The sequence below is a fragment of the Panthera onca genome, chromosome D3 (assembly GCF_046562875.1).
Source record: "Panthera onca isolate mPanOnc1 chromosome D3, mPanOnc1 haplotype 2, whole genome shotgun sequence".
Taxonomy (NCBI): domain Eukaryota; kingdom Metazoa; phylum Chordata; class Mammalia; order Carnivora; family Felidae; genus Panthera; species Panthera onca.
This window is the reverse complement of record NC_138350.1, coordinates 23,875,056-23,893,531: the sequence shown is the minus strand read 5'-3', so window position 1 is coordinate 23,893,531 and position 18,476 is coordinate 23,875,056.

The following is an 18,476-nucleotide window of genomic DNA, read 5'->3' as shown; positions in this document are numbered from 1 at the left end:
GTAAGATTCTTGAATAACCATTTATTTTTATTTTTTTTTAATGTTTATTTATTTCTGAGACAGAGAGAGACAGAGCATGAGTGGGGAGGGGCAGAGAGAGAGAGAGGGAGACACAGAATCCGAAGCAGGCTCCAGGCTCTGAGCGGTCGGCACAGAGCCTGAACCCATGAACCGTGAGATCATGACCTGAGCCGAAGTCGGTCGCTCAACCGACTGAGCCACCCAGGCGCCCCTTGAATAACCATCTTGAAAAAAACCATCGAACTGTGCACTTCACATGGGTAAAATTTGTGGTATGTGATTTACGGCTCAATAAAGCATTACCAAAAAAAAAAAAACACCCACATATGTATACGCTATCCCATCTAGACTTGGCATATGCTGTTCCCACTGGCGAGAACACTGTTCCCCACCCTCCTTCCTCTGAACAATGGCTGCCATCCCTCTGGGGGCTGAGATGCAGAGTCTCCGGTGGGGCATGTGGGCTCTGCACAGAGCTGTCCTACATGTAGGCCAGCTGCACCCCTGACGGGCTGTGTGATCCCGGACAGGTCACTCTGCAGCCTTGGGCGTCTGCTGACACCAAGCACGTGGGGTAGGTATCAGCTGAGGAGCTGAGCGGAAGACACTTAACTCAGATTCTGACCTCAACTGGGTGCCCAGTGACTTGTGGTGATTGGGCCACATCTTGCTGGGACACTGAGGCCAGAGGGTGGCCGGGAAGCTGAGCAAAGCAGGATACAGCCAGCCCGGCCCCATTTGACGCCCAGAAACAGGGGTGACAAGACTGGGGCCTGCGGTGGGGGCGGGGGGGGGGATCCCCGACCCTCACGGGTGCAAGGGGGCCTTGGCCTGTGGCCGAACTGATGGATCCCCCCGCTGTGCTGTCCCCCCGGGAGGGAAGCCAGAGGGCTAGGGGTGGGAGAGGGTCCCGACAGAGCCATGCACCCGGTCGCCGGCCTACAGGGCCTCAGCAGACGGCCAGCCACAGCCCCGGGGCGGCCAGTGACCTTTTAGAACACGGATCCGGTCACGTCCCTCCCCTGCTTCAAACCCTCTTACCGCGGACCGTGAGACTGTGTGCCCTCACCCTGTCCCCTCCCGCTCACCCTCGCTCATGCCCAACCAGTCCCCAGGCCTTTGCCCTTGCCCTCCCTCTGGCCTCCTCGCCTCTCCCAACCCTTGAGCCTCAGCCGGGAGGTCGGCCCCCAAAGACACCACTTCTCCCCCCGCTCCGCTCTGTTCTCCCCCACCTCCACCCCGTCCTCAGCTCCCACAGCCCCAGTCGAGGACTGCAAACCGCTCCGCGATTTGTCTGGGTGAGACCCGGATTTTACAGCTTCCCTGGCGGACCGGAAGTTTCGGGAGAGCAGACACCAAGTCTGTCTGATTTGGCGCTGGTGCCCCAGGGCTGAGCACGGTTCCAGGTATACAGATGGTGCCCACTAGCGACCGTCCCGGCTCCCAGACCCGGGCCTGCCCCTGATTTGCTGCAAGACGTTGAACAGATCACACTTCCTCTTTAGATGATGAGCCACATCTTTTTAGACAGGGGGCTCTTTCTCCTTTTTGATCAAAATTGTAGGTGACACCCCCTCCCCCCCCACCAATATCTAAAGCAGCCAGACACAGAGTCGTTCGGGCTCAGAGTGGGGAGCTTCCCCATGAAACTGGGGGGGGGGGTTCCTCAGCCCCCAGGGACTGATTAGGTTGACTGGGGATCCCCACACTTAGAATATCCCACTGCTGCGTTTACGTCTACGTGGATTTTTAGTGACGTGACGTAGCACTAGCGGGTTATAAGATTATACAGCCGGTGTGATGCCAACCACGTAGAGAGAAAACCAGAGGGCAAAAGTCTCTGCGAGGAACTACAGCCAGATGTCAACCTTGACAGTTCTGATGGTGGAAATAGGGGGTGGGAAGGGGGGGGGGTGTTCTGCTCCTTCATACTTTTATCATTTTTCAAATTTTCCACGATGAATAGTTCTTTGTTCGTCAGAGTGAAAAGGTTACTTAAAAAAAAAAAAACCTAAAAACATCTGAGAATGTAGGGCTAGATAATTTCTCAGGGTTCCTCCAGGTCTGGAAAATGCTTGAGCAGATAACAGGAGGGATTCTGGTCCCCTTTCTAAAAGAAGAAAGGAGGAAAGGAAATGGGGGCATTTCAGAGAGAATGGCAGAGAAGGCCTTCACCCTTCCTTCCCTCCTTCCTTCCTTCCTTCCTTCCTTTCCTTATTCTTCCTTCCTTCCTTCCTTTCTTTCTTTCTTTCTTTCTTTCTTCTTTCCTTCCTTCCTTTATTCTTTCTTTCTTCCTTCTTTCCTTCCTTCCTTCCTTTCTTCCTTCCTTCTTTCCTTCCTTCCTTCTTTCCTTCCTTCCTTCTTTCCTTCCTTTCTTCTTTCCTTCCTTCCTTTCTTTATTCTTTGTTCCTTCCTTGTTTCCTTCCTTCCTTCCTTCCTCCCTTCCTTCCTTCCTTCCTTTCTTTCTTCTTTCTTTCTTCCTTCCTTCCTTTCTCTTTTTTGGTGGAGGCTTTTTTTTAAGTTTATTTATTTTGAGAGAGAGAGAGAGAGAGAGAGAGAATCCCAAACAGGCTCCACACTGTCAGCGCAGAGCCTGATGTGAGGCTCGATCTCATGAACCATGAGCTCTTGACCTGAGCTGATGACCGACTGAGCCGCCCAGGTGCCCCTTCACTGTTTTCTACTTGAGGTCTCCAGACTCCTCCTCATCTTGGCTACAGGCTTCTGGTTCCTTCCTTCCTTCCTTCCTTCCTTCCTTCATTCATTCACTCACTCTCTCACCTAACTCAAAGTTGCTTAGCATCCCTCCGTCTTAAGGGTGTCATCGGTGAAATGGGGAGCTCTCTGTGAAATGGGGTGCCAGTATCCACCTCTAAGATTCACTGTGAGAACTCATGGAGACCCAAACGTGTTTCATAAGGTACCTGGCACCGAATAAGTTCAAAATAAATGCATTAATACAAAGAAGACAAAAACAAGGTGCATATAACCCCACCACAAGGAACAAACCCAGACAACATTTTGGGTTCGTTTCCTCCCCATGGTTTTCTCTGCACAGATTGAGAGAGAGAGATAAAACAATTTTCTACAAGAATCAGGATCGCATGAGAATTGTATTTTGGGGCACTTGGGTGGCTCAGTCAGTTAAGCGTCCAACTCTTGGTTCGGGACATGATCTCATGGTTCATAGGACTGAGCCCTACATCGGGCTCCACGCTGTCAGCACGGAGCCTGCTTGGGATTCTCTCTCTCCCTCTCTCTCTGTCCCTCCTCCTGCTCGCACACATGCATGTGCACTCTCTCTCTCAAAATAAATAAATAAACGTAACAAACAGAATTCTCTTTTGCAACTTGATTTTTACTTTCAAGTAACGGCCTGAAAATGTTAATGTCAGCAGATTTTCTTCCAGACCCCCATTTTTGTGGCCGAACCGTCTTTCCACCTATAACATATCTTAATTTATTTGGGCACTATTAGGAAAACTCTGTGAACAATAAGCCATCATAAAAAAGCAGCAAAATAAGCAACACCAGTTTCTTTCATGTTGGCCATTCTGTTTGTTTTTATTTGTTCACTGTAAACCATGCCGCAATGGACATCCTCGCCGATAAATCTTTGTCTGGAAGAAACAAATGTTTTCGGATTTCCAGGGGAACTAATCCCCAAAGCCAAGACTGCCAATACACCTCCCCGAGTGTTGTTGCCCCCAGGACGGGCTCGTAAGAAGGGGACATTCAGGGCCCCAGGGTGGCTCACTCTGTTAAGCGTCCGACTTCGGCTCAGGTCATGATCTCACGGTTCGTGGGTTCAAGCCCCGCGTCGGGCTCTGTGCTGACAGCTCAGAGCCTGGCGCCTGCTTCAGAGTCTGGGTCTCCCTCTCTCTCCGCCCCTGCCCCGCTCACGCTCTGTCTCTCTGTTTCTCAAAAGTAAATAAACATTAAAAGAAAGCATAGTGCTTTTCATCTTTTAGTTACTTCAATGGATATGCAAAATTGTAGCAAACCGCCCTCCTGCTGGCTCTGCGTGAGGAAACCTATTCACTCACACCATCACCAGCACTGGGTATCACGATCTGTATCGGTTAGTTACTGCTGCGTAACAAAGCCACCACAAAACCCAAGAGCTTCGAACGGTACGCTTTTAGGATTTCTCCTGCATCTGCGGGTCAGCTAGGCGGGTCTTCCCCGGGCTCACATAGGCATCTCTGGGTGGCTTCAGTGATCTTGACGTCTTGACGGGGGCTGTCCGATGTCCTCTCCACGTGGTCTCTCTCCCTCCCGAGGGCCAGCCCGGCTGGGTCCACCTGGTGGCGGCAGGGTCCGCAGGGAACACACAGGAGCCAGGAGGCCCCTTGAGGCCTAGGCTCAGAACAGGCAAGGCACCCCATGTCCCACGTTCTGTTGGCCAAAACAAGTCATGTGACTGAGCCCTGATCCCTGGAAACGGATCATCTTCTGATGGGAAGAACCGTAAAGCCGCATGGCAAAGGGTCCAGACCCAGGGGAGAGTCAGAGAACTGAGAAAATGGTTGTGATCACTTTATCATATTTTTAGTGACATTTTCGAAACGGTTTTACAATTTTGTAACTTACACACACACGCACACACACACATCGTCGTGTGTATGTATGGATCACCTACCGCCTACAAGACCCCCTTTCCTTTCCGTCTGTTATTACTGGCCATTCGTCAAGGGGCTCCCTGCACCCAAACGCTAGTTTCTACATCCGCCCTGGAACACGCTCCCCTCGGAAGTCCCGCTCGTGCCCCTTCTGGAAGCCAGCCGTCACCCCCACGCGGCGACTCCCCCTTCCCATAACGAATAGCTCGGGAGCCCGCAGGAGAGAGAGCTATGCCCGCCCACCGCCCGCGCTCCCCCCCTGGGCAAGCCCCGTGATGACACCATCCATCACTGCCACCCTCGATGGCTGGGCGCCCCAGGCCCGGCCAAGGAGGGGAGGAAACGCTGCCCACAGCTCAGTGGAGCCCTTAATGATTACGTCAAGTGGCAAGCCATTTATTAGTCTCCTTAGCAGCCAAAAAAAATAAGGCCTGAGAAGCCGGCGAGCACCCTGGGGGGGGGGAGGGGGACTGTGGTTTTATTTTTTACGGCTGCTTCAAGCCTCAGACACTGACAGGGATGTGGAGGTGGGCGAGGCTTGGAGGAAAAGACAGGTGTGGGCAGGAGTTCTGGGCTCGAAGCCCGTGTCCGCAGGGGGACCGTGGGCACAGAGTGGCCCGTCCGTGGTCACACAGCTGGGGCTAGGCTGGGTCTTCCCACAGGGCTATGTTGCCTCTCCCTTTGCGTCCTTACGAACAGCGTTTTACCGTAAATTGGCATCGGACCCTCCGCGGGAGCTTGGTCAGTAGAAATTAGACAGGAGAAGGCACAAGCAGAGAAAAACAGGGCGCTCCAGAGCGAGTGAGAATTGCAGGGCTTGCGTCTCCCCCCCCCCCCCCCCCGGCATTTAACTCCCTGAAGCCTCAGTTTTCTCATCTGGAAAATGGGCCCGGTCAGGGTTCATCTATGGACGTGCGATCTCTGCGGTGACACAGGGCCCCGAAGGGTCCGCACCAGCTTCAACGTTTCTCTGTTGCCGTCTTAAAATTCTTCCTAATTTTATCTTCTGAACCTGTGTTTGGTAAATGAGGGCCGGCGGGGCAATGGAGCGCGGCGTGTGGGCGAGCAGACAGGACAGGCAGAAGGAAAGAACAAGCTTTATATCTTAGTACCTTTATGGGCACTATTTCTCCTGTTTTGAACACGGAGCCCCGTGGCTTTCTTATGTACTGAGCCCCTAGCTTGGCACCTAGAGGGCCTCCCCGCTCCAGGCAAGGGCTCCGTCGTCTCCCCTTTCCCTCCACTCTTCCCCCTTCCATCAGAACCCCGGGGGTGTTGCCCCGGATGACTCCCTCCCCTCTCCTCCTCCTGCCCCCTCCTCTTCCCTGCCCCCCCATGCCCCTCAGAGCAGCCAGTCAAACTGCGGGACCCCTTCCATGGTTGCCCCAGCCCCCACACTGAGCCAGGACACCCCACTCTGGGCCCCAGATGTTCCCTCTGCCACCTCCGACTAACGGTGCTTAAGTTCCAGACGTTCTATATTGTCGATTGCCTCTTAACAGCTCCCGTTTATTGAGCACCTACTGTGCGCCAGGCCCCCGTGCGGAGCCCGCTCTGTGGGTCATCTCCCTGCCATCTTCCCAGGCGTCCCATGTCATAAGCGCTCTGAGTCTCTTCAGCTCACAGGTGAAGAAACAGAGGCACAGAGCCGTCCGTTCACCTGCTCAGAGTTACAGAGTAAGCGGCAGAGCTTAGATTTGAGCCTCACAGACCAGCTCCGGCACCCGCACCCTTAACCATCCCAGGACTTCTCCATTCTCTTGCACAAGCCAACGCTTCCTCCAGGAACGCCCTTCTTGAAGGACTTCATCTGCCCTTAGCACTCCAAAAATATTCGCCAAGTCGATGAGCGAGTGCATAATTTTGCTCATTGCTGGCTGTGCGGCTTTGGGTAAATCACTCCCCCTCTCTGGGCTTCCATTTCCTCTTGCATCCAAAGGGAGTGAGCTCAGCCCCACTCCCTTTGCCCACTGAGCAAAGACAGGCTCGGATTTACCGGGATTGGCTGAAGCGGCTGGGAGGGAGCAAGACAGAGGTAGCTGCCCCCTGGGGCCAAGATTATATCTGGGCCATGACTAAGCATGCTGAACCCTGTCCCATCTGTCCGTCCAAGTCTGTCACCGTGGGGAGGGGTGTGGAGCCATGTCTCCGAGCTCCAGCCCACTAACACCTCCTCCCAAAAGGGGAGAGCTGGCGGCTGGGCTGGGGCTACCTACTTCGGCATTCCACTGTCCCTCCCCCCCCCCCCCCACCTCCCAGGATCACAGCCCCTCCAGGGTCCACGCCCTTCCTTCCTGGGCAGGAAGAGCCAGGAGGAGCCCAGGGCTGATCCAAGCCCCCCGTGCTGTGACCTTGAGAAAATCCTTTGTGCAGCCATCAAGCAGATATCCATTGTCCCACTAATCCTGCTAACGGGTGCCAGGCTCTGGGCCGACTCTGTGCCTATTTCTCCTTGAACTTTCCCCGCAACCCCGTGACTTGTGTCCCTCCCGTTAGATCCATTTCACGGAGACGGAAACCAACACACCGAGAAGGTCGAGACCAGCTGGGGATCACACAGAGGCTGGCTTGAAGCACTGGGCTTTGCCGCCCACCTTGGGCTGGCACTGGGGGGCACTGGCGGCCAAGGGTAAATCCAGTGCCCGCCCTCAAGAGGCTGCCGTGAGCAAGTACACGCATGTAAGTGACCCCTGTCACTCCTCACCCTCACCGAGGCATAAGACCCCTCCCAGAGCCCAGCCGCTCGCAGAAGGAGACAGACAGGTGCCCGTCTCCCTGCTCAACCAACGTCAGCAGGCATTTGACTTCATCCCCCACCACCTGTCCCCCACCACCCCCCCGGCAAGGTCAAGCTGCATGACCTTGGGGAAGTCTTTTTACCTCTCCGGACTGCCTTTTTCTCACTCATCAGTAGACCTGGCCCCACGAGTCAACCACGCAGCTTGTTTGGCTGGAGCCTCGAAACCATACATAGAGGTTGGAAGCGGAGTCCCATTACCCAGATGTGGAAACTGAGTCTCAGAGAAAAGGAAGCTACCCATCTAAAGTCAGAAAGTGCATTAAGAGCATAGCAGAGGATGTGGGTGTCCACAGGGCACGGGTGCTGCCTGCCCAGACCTGACATGGGGCCGCCAGAAGGGAGGAACTGTAACCCTTTCCTGGCCATGCTCCTCCCTCTCTCCGTCCCTCCCCTCCCCCTCCTGAGGCCTCCAAACAAAGATGCCTTTATCCAGACCTTAGCCACATTCCTCAGTGACACATGAGGACAAAGGCAGGGGGCCACCGGCAGTGACAGGAAAGCCCTGCCGCTCCAAACCAGTTTACTGCCTTCCCACGCCCTGCCCCCACCCGCGGGGGCCTCCCCGGGGCCTCCAGCCCAGCCCAGGGGAGCTCTGGGAGGAGGCTTGTCAACCCTGCCTCTCTTGCCCCTTTGCAGCTGAGCTCCTTCGCCTGGTGAGGAGGCGGGGCTCAGGCAGCCTGAGGCCTCAGGCAAGTCTCCACCTCTCCCGGCCTCAGTTTCCCTGTCTGTAAAATGGGGATGGATGGCTGGGAGGGCTCAGTGAGCTAACACATCTGGGGAAGATGATCCTTGCTGCTGTCCTTACTCTTCCTGGCTCCCCGTTTCCAGCCATTTCAAGTTGCTGCCGGTTCCTTAGAGTGCCATTCTCAGAACTTTACACATGCTGTTCATTCCCTTGACCCAAAATGCTTCCACCCCTCATCTCCTCCCCATTAACTCCTGCAGGGTTTTTATTAAACACCCCCTCCTCCAGGCAGCCCGCCCTGATAGCCAACACCCCAAGCTGATTTAGGAGCCTCGCGTGGGCTCCCACATGCCCTGTGAGTCCCCATCACAGCTCCCAACAGCCTGAATCATCACTGCCTCTGTTCCCTCCACCAGGCTGAGTCTCTTAAGGGCAAATCCACAGCTGTGCTTGTGGAGAAAGGGGATGGATGGATGGATGGATGGATGGATGGATGAAGTAACAGATGAGTGCAAGGCCCTGCTTCCCAGACCTGCTAAACCCAGAAAGGGAGGAGGGAAAAGGCCCAGGAGATCCCTAGGAGGGTTGGGAGGGCAGGGTCAGGCATGTCTCCAGCCCAACAGCTAGAACTGGCCCCCTAACCCCATTCCATCTCCATTTTTGCCTCCCCAAAAGTGAGGAGGCCAGGCTACAGGGTTTCCGTGAAAAGAAGAAATACAGGAACCTCCTCCTCTCCTGCCCCGCCCCCGCACAGCTCTCCCAAGAGAAAGAGCCCCCTTCTGAGAGCCAAAGCCCTCCAACCAAATCTGTACAATTTAGTGCCCAGATATTGCTAATGAGGCACTTACCCCATTGCCATGTTTACTCCCAGAGCACCTGCTATGTACCAGACAAGACAGAAAGTTCCACTGTCCCCAGGAACTCACAACCTGGACCCATAGTCTGAGAGCAACGTTGAGATGATCTGGCCAGACCAGAGAGGGGCAGATATTTGCCTAAGATCACACAGCAGAGTACAGCAAAGTGAGAATCAGGACCTGAGGTTCTAGACTCCTGGCCCAAGACACTCCCTTCTTTTCCAGTGCAGGTCTGGGTGGGACGGGAGGCCATGTGGCAGAGACCAAGAGACGTGGGGATTGGGGGAGAGGGAGAAAGGAAGAGGTTCTGAGCGCCCAGTGTGTGCCAGGCCGGGGCGGGGCATTTCTCTCTCATCCAGGATGTCAGGAACCCTCCCAGCCTCCCTTCCCTGCCATGGGGCAGATAAGGAAACTGAGGCACAGGAGGGAGGGGTGAGACTGAGATTCAAGCCCCAGTCTGTTGAGTTGCAGAGGCTGGTCTTTTAACAACAAAAGTGGCCTGTGGATTCTTTCCTAGAGACCAGAAAGTACCGGAACAGCAAGAGCCTGGCTCAGGTGCTTAATAAACACCTTCCCTGGTTAGGGGAAGGGAGAAATAGCTACTCAAGGGCCACCCCCGTCTGTGTCCACATGGGACAGATGCCCAGGTAAGTGCAGGAAGCACGGGGGTCCTCCCCAGGCTCACGGAGTGACCGCACACGGTCACTTCCCAACCCAGCCCCAGCCCCAGACAGTCTCCAGCCTGGCTCCAGCTTGGATGGGCGGCCCCCAGGAGGCCGGTGGCCATTCAGCTGGACATAAAGGCTGCGTCTAAAAACAAACAAACGACTTCCGGGGCAGAGGGCAGGGAAGTGGTTCCAGGAGGGTGTTTGGGCAGCACGTCGGCCATTCAATCAGACCCGCTGGGCTGGGAGGGGAACGGCAGAGAATCAATCATGGGCCGTGTGTGTTTGCAGAAGGACGTGTGTGGCTGTGACAGCAGCGGGAGCCCCAGGGGAGGCCCCCCGGGGACACGTGTCCACCACCTGGGCTCCCACGCCCGCTGAGCCCCAGCAGGAACAGCTGCTAACATGCAGATTCCCAGGCCCTGGGCCACAACCCCACAGCCCAATGGCGAATGCTGCGGTCCCGGGACGCTATGGTTTCTTCGAGGGTCCCCCAAACACTTCTGGTGAGCAACCAGGCCCGGGGACCCCCGCGCTGCCCACCCAGCCCCAGGCGAGGTCCTCAGGGTAGAATGTGAGGGGTGGGAGGTTAGAGGGCAAAGGCAGGAGCCATCCACGGGAGGGATGGGGGCGGGGGGCGCTTTGCAGTCAGAAGACCTCAGTCTGTGCGTGTTTCTACGATAGCCGGCTCTAACCGAGGGGGCAGAGTTTGCCCAGCTACAAACTCAGTCCGCCGGCTTCTCTCTGCCCCGACTCCGAGCCTGCCTCTAACACAAAGTAGGTGCTCAGTTAACGCTTGTGAAATGAGTGGACGAAACGTGCCTCGGTTTTGCTCTTCTTCTTCTGTCTTTCAATCTCTTCTCTGTCTCTGTTCCCCTCTCTCTCTACCTCACTCTCTGCCTCAAGCACAGCCTCTAGTAGTCGTTCAGTGAATATTCACTGAATGCAAGTCTGTGCGACGCTCTTTCTCAGCTCCCCCACCCCACCCCACCCCGCCCCCGCCCCGGCCCACCCGCGGTACCTGGAACCATCCACTCTCCAGCCAGGTTCGGGACACTCTACAAGTTCAGGAAGGAATGTCGAGGCTAAGGAGAGGGCCAGCCTGCTGGAGAAGCTGCATCCTTACCCCACCCTCAAGCCATAAGCACCTTGCCGGCACCCCGGGGTTCCACCTTGCAGAGCATGGTCGCCCGTCTTTATTCCAGACAATCCCTCCTTCCCGGACCTGGTGATCACAGCCCTCCTCCACAGCCCCAGCCCCTGCCTCTGTCCAACGCCTGCAAAAAGAAAACCATGGGACAAACTACTCAAGGCACAGATGGAGAAAATAAAGCAGGGAAGCCAGGACTACCCAGGGTCACCCAGAAAGTCGATGGCAGCCCCTAGGATCTCGAGGTTGGGGTGTTTTTATCTCCCAAAGGGCCACTTAGAACCCCAGACTGGCAGAGGGCACCCGTTTTGTCCCAGTCTACCGCCCCACCATTTGTAGATGAGGACGCCGAGGCCCCGAAAGGTTAGGTGACCTGCCTGGGACCGCGTTAGGACCACAGTTCAGGCTTCGTGACACAACACCGATGTCCCAGCTGCAGCAGGAGATGTTGGGGTTATAGGTGAAGAACAACCGGTCGATCAAGAGTTAAGTCCTTAACACACTGGCCTTGCATCAGAACTTAGTTACAACGAGTCAAGGTCAACTTAACTAAACACATCCCTCCCCCGCCCCAACGGGAGGCTACGTAGGATGAGCAAATCCCCCGGCCCCCAGGATTTGAAGGGTGCCTGCCCCAAGCCGAGCCCTCACTTCTGGTCCCACGCATCTGCCTGGGTGTGAATACCTACCTACTGCGGCTCGCTGTGTGACCCCTAAACACAAACCTCTGCTTCGTCTGGAGTCTGACAGGAGAAATAGTGATCTGTCCCAACGCGGGTGGAAAAACTGGCCGTACCGGATTTATGGAGAGATAGCAGTTGGCCCCCACATGACAGCTTCCCAAGGAATTTTCCAGGGTGTGTTGGCTGTTTGTGATGTTCCCCTTACACACCGTCCTCCGCGTGAGATGCAATCCCATGGGCTCTCTGGCAATTAAAAAACAAGAGACGTGGCACTTTTTTCCCATCTCTACCATAGTATAACCTACACGTACAAAGAAGGTAGGTCTACAGCTCAACAAAGGTTCACCGAGTAGACGTACCTGTATAACCGGCCCCCAGAAGTCCCCTCTCCTACCCCCTCCTAATCACTGCCCCCCCCCCCCCCGGAGCTGGGGAGAACGGATATCTTGACTTACCTCACCATAGATCCGGTTCACCTACTTCTGTACTTTGTGTATAAAAGGAATCACCTAGTATGCCCTCTGCTGTAATGAGCTGCTTTCCGGGAACATGACATCCCACAATGTAACCGTTTTACTCTTGGTGATGTATCAATTAGCTATTGCTGGGTAACAAAGCTCCCCAAAGCTTAGTGCCTTCAAACAACAGCCATTGACTTAGCACGTGCGTCGGCTGGTAGATTTGGACGGGAGTCATCTAGGAGGTTCTTCTGGGCCGGGCTGAGCTGGGCTGATGTCAGCTGGGCTCGCTCGCGTGTCTGCATCCGTGTGGCTGGGGCTGGCTGGTCGAGGAAGACGTCAGCTGGGGAAGCTCACCCATCCTCCAGCCGGGCAGCCGGGACTTCTCACACGGTGACTGCGGAGTTCCCGGAGAGCAGAGGGGAGCGTGCAACACCTCTCGAAGTCTTGGAACCAGCACGCATCACTTCTGCCGTGTCCTATTGGCCACAGCAAGCTGCAAGACCAGGCCAGGTTCCAGGGGGAAAGAAATTGACTCTGCTTCTTCATGGGATGGACTGCAAAGGATTGTGGCTGGTTTTGCAATTTACCGAGACAGGCATTTGGTAGTTTCCAGTTACAGCCCAGATGAATAATTCTGCTGTGAACATTCTAGTGCATGTCTTCCGATGATCACAGGACTCGTTTCTGCTGGGGATGTTCCCAGGAGTGGAGTCGCTGGGTTATAAAGAATGCCTTCATTCAGCCTACATAGACCCCATAGGGGCCGAACTGTTTGTCAGGCTAAGCAGAAGCTTCTAGGAGATTTGTTATCTTAAGGAAATCCCCCAAAGGGGAAATGTGCACATTCTGAAGCCCCGCCCACCTCCAGACAAGCTCCTCCTTCATGCAGGAACTGCCCAGTCACCCTCTGTGGTTGATTAAAGCGTGCCCCCACTTCCCCAGAAACGCCTGCGTGCCTCAGTCGGTTAAGCATCGGACTCCTGACCTCGGCCCACGGTTCGTGAGTTCAAGCCCCTCATCGGGCTCTGCACTGATAGCTCAGAGCCCGCTTGGGATTCTGTCTCCCTCTCTCTCGGCCTCTCCCCTGCTTGCTCTCTATCTCTCTCTTTAAAAAATAAATAAATAAAAATAAGTAAACTTTAAAAAACAGAGTGTCCCCCCCCCCTCAAAATTCATATCCACTGAGAACCTAGGCATGTGACCTTCTGGAAACAGGGTCCCCGCAGATGCCCCCAAGTTACGATGAGCTCATACGGGTTAGAGTAAGCCCTTATTTAGTGGCCGGTGTCTTTAGCAGAGAATGGAGGCAATATTTGGGTGCAGAGACAGAGACATGCCAGGGGAAGGCCTGCCTCGTAACGACAGGGGCAAGTTTGGAAGGATGTATCCACGAGCCAAAGACCCCCAAGAATTTCTGGCAACCACCAGAAGCCGGGAGGAGCAAGGAAGGATTCTCCCCTAGAGCCCTCAGAAGGAGCAGAGCCCCGTGGACACTCGATTCCAGACTTCTGGCTTCCGGAACCGCGAGAGAATAAATCTTGGTTGTTTTATGCCACCTAGTTTGTGGGACCTGTTACAGCAGCCCAGAGAAACCAGTATGCCCTCTTACCGTCTCCCTGCTCTGTGTCGTGGTCCAGAGCAGGAGCCGAGGACAAGCTCCTCTTTGCCCTTGGTACTTGACCTCTTCATGCTGTTTGGTCCCCGGGGTCACACGGGGAAGCACGTTGCTCAGAAGATTTATCCCAAAGCACGCACGGGGCACAGGCCCCGCGCAAGCACTGGCCGCCGGTTTGCCGTGATTTACTCCGGCGGAGGGGGCCCCAGCCAACAAGCCTCTCTCGTATATCAAAAAGGAAATCCTGAAGACATCCCTGTAAACGCAGCAGGGAGGAGAACCTGCCGCCGTAAACTTCCAGAACATGGTGGCGTCTCTGGGCCATCTGCTGCTCTCCCCCATCCAGATGCGCTCAGCGGCTCTCTCCCACCTCGTGGCTCACTTCTGCGACTCGGCGCACACCCCCGACACCCCCCTTCTCCCATCTTCTTGCTGCAGCATCGGCCGGCAGGGCCGTCTACAGGAGGGGTGCGCTCAGGGAACGGAGGGGGTCTGCACTACAGAACAGAGCCGGGTTCAAACCTGGGCTGAGCCACTGCTGTGCCTGGGCTCACTCCACGCTGTCTGTCTCTGAGTTTCAACTGCCTTGTCTGTAAAATTAGAGAGCTCCCCGGTGCGCAGGGCCGAAGGGAAACTTGAGTGAGAAAACATCCTGCCCGACTCAACACACGCTAATTTCTCCTCTTGCTCCCTTCCGCTCTCTGGTGTGATCAGAGCTCCTGGTCATGAGTGACAGCAGCCCAACTCACAGTAGCTCAAGCCACAGCCATTTGTTTTCTCACAGACCTGAAAAGTTCGCTTCAGGTATGGCTGGATCCAGGGGCTCAGCACACAGTTGGGACCTCCCCCACATAGTTGGGACTCCCCCTGAGCCAAATCCGTATCCCACCAAGTCCCCCCAGCAAGAAGACCCCACCCCACCCCTCCTCATCTGGGTCTTCCTGCCCTCCAATCAGCTGAAATAACCTTCCTCCATAGTGCCCTCCTTGGTTCATCCAAATGAGAATGGTTCCCATTTTTCCTTCCTTCTCCATGCTTTAGGCAACCTGGCTTTGCAAATTAATAGTACGGCATATAAGATCTCTTCTCCTAAAAGACCATGAGTTGTTGGCCAGCAAAGGCCTATTTTATTCTCCTGTGTGTCCCCGATGCCTGGCACATAGCAGCTGCCCCGCTCCCATAAGACAGAAGGGAGTGACACCTCTATTTACTCCCAGAGGCACTGAGTGGAAGCGAAAGCCCCCAGAAGGCACTTTCAGGAAGGGCACTGAACCATCAGAACTATAGAGAGATGCAAAGGCCTGCCTTGTTAGATGGTGAGCTCCCTGTCACTGGAGGCAGACAAGCAAAGGCAGCTTGGCAGGGAGACCCTTGCGAGAGGATTCAAGCAGCAGACAGGCAGTCGGTGACCTAGAATCTGGGCACCAGGAGAATTGGGCGGCGTCTGTTTTTTGCTCATCATTTTATGGTCGGGGTTTGACGCAACGCTTGGCTTGTAAGGGAATTTTTATTTATTTTTTATTTTTTTAACTCTTTTAATTAACAAAATCCTTAATGCTTATTTATTTTTGAGAGAGAGAGAGAGAGAGAGAGCATGAGCAGGGAAGGGGCAGAGAGAGAGGGAACAGAGAGAGCCCGATGCGGGGCTCAAGCTCAAGAACCATGAGATCATGACCCGAGCCAAAGTCAGCGCTTAACTGACTGAGCCACCCAGGCGCTCCTTGTAAGAGAATTTAAAATACTCCCAGGTGGCATCTGAATTTCTTTCTGTGCTCTCTGGCTTCTGCCGATCTGGCTCCCACCTTCCCCTCCAAACTGTCTCCTCCCCATTCTCACTTCCCTCCAACCGGCTTCCTTTCTCTCCCCGCACAGGGCTTTCCTCATGCTGCTCTCGCTGCCCAGAATGCCCTTCCTGCAGATCTTGGCATGGCCAGCCTCCAGATCTCAGGACAGATGCTATAGTCCCTTCCCAAGGAAGCTTGCCCTAACTACCTCGTTAAGGAACTGCTCTCCTCTCCCCGCGCCTCTCTGCACCATTTTCCTGTTCTATTTTTATCTGTTGTGCTTGCCACCGTCTGTAATAATCCTATTGTTTTGTCCCCTGTCTCTCCAAGTCGAATGCAAGCTTGTTCCCTGCTACATCTCAGAGCTTGGCCCGGGGCCTGGCGCACCGTAGATATTCAGTAAGTATTTGCAGACTGAGGTGTGTGTTTTAGGATAACATTAGATGCTAGAACAGGCAAGACCCCAGTTCAGTGGCTTGACACAATGATGGTGTTCTCAGTCGGTAGACAGCCCTCCAAGGACCCAGGCTCCTTCCATTTTCTGGCTCTCTCCTCCCCTAGGATCCCAGAGACTCTCACATTCAGCTGGTAGATGGAAAAGGGGAGAGAGCAAGGGATTTGGGGGTTGGGGGGAGGGGTTGTGAGCCAGGCCTAAATGTGGCTTATGTGGCTGCTGCCCACATTCTGTTAGTCAGAATTCAGTCACATGGGCGCACTGAAGAGCCAAGGAGGCTGGAAATACGGTCTATTTGCCTTGGAAGGAAGGGAAATGGGTTGGATGAGCAGGTGGCGGTCTCAGCCACAGGGGTGAATGAATGAATGAATGAATGAATGAAAACAATGACCTTTTGGGGCAACTGCGCGGCTCAGTCAGCTCGTCTTCAGCTCAGGTCATGATCTCACGGTTCATGAGTTTGAGCCCCGCGTCGGGCTCTGTGCTGACGGCTCAGAGCCTGGAGCCTGCTTCGGATTCTGTGTCTCCGTCTCGCACTTTCTGCCCCTCCCCCACTTGTGCTCTGTCTCTCTCTCTCTCTCTCTCTGTTTCTCAAAAATAAACATTAAAAAAAAAGAAAAAAGAAAACGATCTTTTACGTATCTCGCAATTCAAGATCCCTTATAAAAGTCTGAGTCCTGCTGATCCAGGAAATCCAATGCCAGTTGCTACCTGTCCTGTTATAACCGCACGGCTGGAATGATGGAAGTTCATGCCGGGACCCAGATGCGTAGCCCAAGGAACAGACAGCCAGAGCAGCGAGGGTGCTGGATCCAGGCTTCAGCAACCCAGAGATCTGGGCTTTGCTGAGAGGTGCCTGCACGGAGCAACCCTCGCCCCTGCAGGGCAAGGGAGACTTGAGTCTGGCTCCGCCTGGGATACAGCCCGCCTCGCCTCGGGGGGATAGGAGGGCAGCTCTCCAGGGAGTTTAGCTTACCTCCATAGGCATCAGGAAATATTCGCTGAGTGCCTTTCTGGGGCTGCTTCCTTTCTCCCGGGGTTGGTAACTGGGAAGTGCTCAGGGCGCGCCTAGCATACCGTAAGCCCTAAGTAAGTGCTCGCTAGCATTACCCTTTTCATCCTTCCCAGGGACTCCATGCATTCACCCAATATCCGGTGCCCGTCCCTGCCCTTCGCTGAGCTCTTGGAAACTGGCAGTGAACAAGAAGGATGGAGCTGGAGAATTACAATAGACATCAATTGGCCCCCCGACATCACTCAGGAATGGCACCAACGGAAGGAAAACCGCCTGGAGGAAGGTGTCAGGACTACCAGAGCGCCCCGAGAGACTTGGCCCAGCCCCGTGGAGCCGAGAGGTCGGGTCTGGCTCACCCTCTCTGACCCCGCACGCGCGCGCACCCTCAGTTTGCGCTGGGGGCACCTGCAGTGGGGACATTCCCCCGGACAGGCCCTTCTCCTGGCGGGTGCCCAGAGCCGGCCCGACCCCAGGAGATCCGACCCATGCCAGCACCCACGGCCCTGTCGTTCCCCACCAACCCGATGCTGCAGCAGCCTCCCTGAGACGGGGGACCCCCCGAATGGGGAGAGCCCAACGCGGAGGAGGGTCAGTGGCTGCGGGTGACAGCCGGCCTCCACGCTTCCCGTCTCTGGATCCCAAGGTAGAATTGTCCACCGGAGGAAATGTCCAACGGCCGCCCTCCCCCAGATCTTTCACCCCGATCAGCCGTTATTGGATTGAAAGTCAGCCGGCCGTATGTTCAGCTGTGAAGGCAAAGAGTCAGCTAAGTGGACGGGTACAAAATTCTGGAAAAAAGGCTATCAATGACTTGGTGTAAACACAGCCTACTCGAGGATTTAATAATACAGTTTAGCTTTCTGGGGATAACATCCTCACCTCTTTATATCATGAGAGCGTACTGCTTGATAGTCACACATTGGGATTTCATATCACGCACGCAAGTAAGGCGTGAATCTGGGGGGCTGGAGGGAGCGGTGTCCTCAACACGGGCCGCCCCCACAGCTTGCCCCAGAGACCCCGCAGGTCTGGGACGAGCCGGCGTTGGGACAAGGGCCTGGCCACCAGCCCCAGGAAAAGCACCCCCAGGGAAAAGGTCGCCAGATCTGGAGGTCCCGAGCCCCCTATCGCCACCAGCAATAGGAACAAAAGCCAGCCAACCTCTCCCTCCTGTCTGCACCCAGCCCCAGGAGCCGAGGGATGGGGGAAGGGGGCTGCAGGGGGAGGGCAGGAAGAAGGGGGGGGGAGAGTGGCAGGGGCCCGTTGCGCCTTCCTCAGGAGGCCAAGGGCACCCGGGACGTGGAAATTAAAAAGGAGGAGGGGAGGCCCAGCATATTAACTTCTTTAATCTTTCATTTCTGACACAGATTGTGGTCCCTCATTTCAAAGAATTTCAAGCTAATGTCTGGAGGGCAGAAAAATCTATTTCCCAATACGTGGCTCCAGCTTTTTCACCAATCGACTGCCCTTCCTGGTACAATCAGCCAAGCATTGATTTTTCTCTTTTTCTTTTTTTTTCTTTCTCTCTCTCTCTCTCTCTCTTTTTTTTAATGCTAGAGCATCATCCAAAAATCTATCAATACAAACAACATCTTTGGAGAAAACACCAAGCTGCTTCTTAATTAACCCCGAAGCTGCTGGCCTGAGTTTGTGGGGCCGTTTCT